The following is a 5454-nucleotide window of genomic DNA, read 5'->3' on the forward strand; positions in this document are numbered from 1 at the left end:
ACACAAATAATATACTCATCAAAATAGTTATAAAGTTGCAATTTAGCACACCCTTATAATAACTCCAAACTTGCTCATTGATATCATATATAGTTTAACACAATGTCAATTACAAATATTCAAAAGTAAGGATACACATTCTTTAATCGTCCAAAATAGCAAAAATCATCATATATACGATGTGCTTAGAATATTTCCAATAAACTAAAGTTAGAATATATCAAAAGTATTGATCTAACTAAAATTAGTGGATTCGATCAATCACCAAAATAGAAGCTTCCATGAGCATGTTGAGCTTTGTCGAGTCTTCAAAAGTTGTTTCAATAATATCTACTATATATCCCTGCAATCCATTGAAACACAGGTAATACTTAGGATAGACAATCAAACATATTAGAACCACCTCCAAGCAACCAACATAAAATAACAACCAACATAAAATAGCAGCAGCTAAAAGAAAACTACAAAGCTTGCCCAATGACAGCAAAATTAGGAAGCAAGCAATACAGATCGTACTACATAAAAGTAATGAACCACCTCATGCTAGAACAAGAGTATCATAGAAAAACAACAAATGAGCTATCCTAAAAAGCCCCTGACTTAATCAGCATATTATATATTAGCATATCATATATTAAACTTTATACTCAAAGTGCGCACAACATAAACAAAGCTGATGCAATTTTTTATATTAGTACCATTTATCACTTGAGGTTTCAAGTTCAAAAAGAAAATCATCAATAGATAAGTATAGACAAAAAGGATAAAAAAAAAGGCAGATAAAAAGGCAGAAAACTTCACCAAAAACATGCCAATAAAATTTAGAAGATAAGAAGAAAAAAAAAAAAAAAAAAAAAAAAAAAAAAAGAAAAAAAATATATATATATATATATATATACACACTACATATAAATCATAAACTAGTACAAGCCAATTTTCCCTTTGTACTCCATCCAGATAATATTCCATAAGCAGGAAAATCGTTAATAGTAGAAAGTAAAGATGCATGCACTGGCGGAGCCAGGATTTTCAAATTGGGGGGACAAATTATGGATATAATATAAAAGCGAAGACAGTTGCATTATAATTGATTTAATCCTGATATACCAAAGCACCAACAAGAATAGAAGTATAAGCAATCACATGATAATGCACTAACAGGATTATAAGCAAAGGATATCACAAAATCTAAAGTGTTGCACATAATGACACTTAATCAACAAAAACATAATAAAAGCAGAACCAAATATACTTGCCTAATGGAAGTCCATTTAATATGGGCAGCTCCCAAAGATTGTGTTTGTACATAAAAATGGCTAAATGTTGCTCCTTCACCGATGATCACCTCAAGAACATAATTAGTCCAATAACACTTGTTACCATCTCCACCTAAAAACACCTCAACTATACCCACCTCTCCTCCCTTCTATCAACACCAATACTCTCGGGTTCGAAACCGGCAACATATTCGACTCGGCATCACTCCCTTTCAGTGAGAAAGACCTCAAATTTAAAGGGGCATCAACTCGGCACCCTTCAGGCACATAAATAAAGATCAAATCAGGAGCACCAACCCCATTTAAAGACCAAAACAAATCCCCTTCAATATTTGACACAAATTCCGATTCCCTTTTCAGAATATATAGCCTCAGAAAATAAGTAAAGTATGGGGAGAAAGAAAGGGTTATTGGGTTAACAATTAAAATTGCAAATTGGGGATTTCAAATTTTCAATTAGAAGAACAAATTAATATATTTAAGAGTTAAGACATACCTTTAGATGCAGCGAAGACCAGAAGATGACCGAGGCGGCGACTGGCGACTGACGGACGACCGACGACGATGAGGGGTTTGGCAGGCAGCGACCGAGCGACAGACAGGACTTTGGTTTTTTAATTTTGGTGACTGTCGAACGGAATTGAAGGCTGTCCGCTGTGCGCTGTCGTCTGTCGAACCTCGTCATTGGCCTCACTGCTGCGAACTGCCGGAGAACGGTGGACAGCGTCAGGCGACTCTGGCGAGGTGAGGGCGAATCGAAGAGAGAGAAATTAAAAATTGAAAGACTTAGGGTTTGGCTGCAAATGTCGCACAAAGCACTCTGTAATTGCGTTTTTTTTGTTTTTTTTTTTAAATTTTTTTTTTTTAATTTTTTTTTTGAAAATGGGGGGACAAGTGTCCCCACTCGTCCCCTTCTAGCTCCGCCCCTGGATGCATGTAATTTGAAGTTTTCACCTTTGGATGCATCATAGGTTTCAACACCCACTTCCCATAACTCTTTCAACTCTTCTATCAAAGGTTGTAAATAGACATCAATTGCATCCCCAGGACCTCTTGGACCAGGTATAAGCATTGACAACATCATATTAGATTGTTTCATACAAACCCAAGGAGGTAAATTATATGGGACTAGCATAACAGGCCAAATACTATATGAATTTGCAATATTAGAAAATGGGTTGAATCCATCACTAATTAACCCTAACCTGACATTACGAGGTTCTGAAGAAAAGGTTGCATGTTGTTCATTAAAATGTTGCCATGGTTTACCATCAGCAGGGTGATTAATCACACCAATTTCAATATGTCTGTCATGATGCCATCTCATATCAGAGGCTGTCTTAGAACACATGAATAAACGTTGAAGTCTAGGCTTTAGTGGGAAATAACGAAGTACCTTCTGGGGTATTCTCTTACCTTTTTTGTTGGTTCTAGTTTCTCCACTATGCTTACCTTGCTTCCACCTAGCAGCCTTACATACTTTACAACATTCTAATTGTTCATCATCTTTCCAAAGGAGCATACAGTCATTAACACATGCATCTATCTTTTGATAAGAGAGACCTAAATCTTTAACAGTCTTTTTAGCATCATAAAAACAATCAGGAAGGGATGACTCTTTTGGTAGTAGCTGAGTTTTCAAAAATTGCAGCAACATAGTAAATGACTCATTACTCCATCTAAATCTTTAACAGTCTTTTTAGTGTCATACAATTAATGTGGGGCAAACATATGAAACATTAACAACATATATTCAATAATAAACAAAAAGAATTACTATAAGTTAATCACTTTATTTTCAATCTATTCTTTATGATTAAATCGAAAGACACACTATATGGGATCACTCATACTTCGTATAAAAGTATGTGGCCTACATATAAATTACATAAAAATAAAGAAGCAGAACAACTATCTTACTTTACTACATAATCATTTACAAAGAAGACAAGAAAAAGTTAAGCTCTAAAGACATTCATCTAATTTTGCCTATTCTGAAGGTATGTAGATGCATATTCTTGTTAAAAAAAACTCAATTTTTCTTAAAGACGTCATATCACATATACTCTGCTCCTACTAATATTTTACTCTTTGTTCTTCCCACTACAAAACATAATTGGTTAAATTAAGGCCAAACTATTTAACAAATGAAGTAATCTTTTGGATTCCTCAAACTATTATTTAATTAACTTTCACTTTCTTTTCTAAAATTCCCACTATAAAAACCCCATTCTTCCATCTCTACTGATAATTTCAACGACAAATTTGCTAACCCTATACCACCTAAAAAAAGCAGTTAAACCCATAGAAAAAATTATACCTTAGAAATGAAAACAGAAAAATGAATAGAAAATTAAACCCATATAAAGATGATTAAACGAAAATAAAATTGAAAAGATTAGGCTTACCTCAACAGGTTTTTCACCCACAATCACAGTTCAACACTTAGCAACTTGGAACAAATCGAACAATTGAGCGAATTATATCCAAATTTTGGGCCTTTGGAGTATGAATCTACTAAAATACTAACCAAATTTAAGATTAGTGAGGAAAATCCAAGCTCAACAAGTAGAATCACTTTTGACAATTATCAAACTTGGAAAGAGAGAATGAAAAAGCGACGGTGAATCGGTGACGAAATGACAAAGGAAACAAAGGGTTTATTTCCTGACTTTTCTTTTTCATTTTCAACTTTTATTTTTATTTTTAATTGAAGTTGTATTGTCATTTCAAGCATTTTTTTTTAAAAAGAAAGTTTATTTGACAAACACAACCACTAACTAGTCGTAAATAAATTTCATATGGTCGTAATTGTTATTGCAAACCCGGGAAGAATCCCGCCTTACTTTTGGCGAAATTTTGGTATTTTTGACGACGAGAATATTGACAAAGTACAACGAGATTCGTAACTGGTTGTAAATAACTATACTATTCGCGACCACTTAATAAACTCGACGTTGATACTGATTTATTGCGACCAAAAACGCGTATGGTCGTGAATTTTGGTCGTAAATAGACCTTTTTCTAGTAGTGAACTATGTTACTAATATAAAAGAAAATTTATATAAGTGTAAACCACAAGTTTCAGTTAAAAAAATATATAAAAATAAGATACTCAAATAATAACTCAACTTTGATTTGACAATGATAATTTCAATTCTAAAAATCCTTTTTAAAAAAATTATATATTTCACGTCTACAACAGTAGCAAACTGGGATATGTTGGAAATGGTAATGCACCCACCTGACGATCCGCACTCGTGGGGGATTAAACCAAGGAATACTCGTTGCCGACTGGGTGGGCCATTGCCCGACTGGGCCCACCTAATTTGCTTGAGTGGGTTTGTTTATTTGTCTCCTATTTTTGGGATACATATAAAATACGAGCATTGTCTACTTCTTTTAATAATTCATAACACAATATTATTGAACCCTAAACACATAAACACAAGCCTACCCCTTTGAAATCTGAACAGTTCTTGAGCAATTCCAACCTTCAAATTCGGGTACACGAATTATGGAGGTCGTTGTGTAAAACTTGGGGGCGTGCGTCACTAGGATACTTGTACCGGTGGTGGCGTATTTCGCTTCTAAGTCAGTGGGTTCCAAACCACGGCACAATTGAAGGAGAACAGATATTTGGTTCGAGTATGGCGATTGAATTTGTTCCAGGGAAGTTCTTGTTTTGTCTATTTTTATTCATGGAATCAACCGGTATTTTTTCCAACAATTTAGAAGCGAAATATTATCATTTACACTCTGTTGATTGCCATGATTTGGAATCGTTCTTGTTTCGAATATGGGATTTCGTTTGCCGCAAGAAATTATATTTTGTACGTTGGAGCTTTATTTGGGTTCTGTATATTTGATCGAATGTTGAATAAATCGATCAATAATTTTTTCGAAAATCAAGATCGGTCACATTGTGATCCCTTTATTTTTAATTTGAGGGTTTGATTGTCAGAGCCTTTGTGAGTTTCTTGCACGATCGAATTTGATTTGTCCATATGTGTTGGACTTTATAAATTTGATTGAAGTCGGTGGCTTTAATTTGGTTTTGGGATTATTCCACTTGCTGGAAACTAATATTGCAAGCATTCAACTCCTATGATCAAATCTAGTGGAATTTTATAGTGAAATCTTGCATCAATATTGGGGAACTTTTTTGTGTATAAAG

The sequence above is a fragment of the Chenopodium quinoa genome, unplaced genomic scaffold, assembly GCF_001683475.1.
Source record: "Chenopodium quinoa cultivar QQ74 unplaced genomic scaffold, ASM168347v1, whole genome shotgun sequence".
NCBI lineage: Eukaryota > Viridiplantae > Streptophyta > Magnoliopsida > Caryophyllales > Amaranthaceae > Chenopodium > Chenopodium quinoa.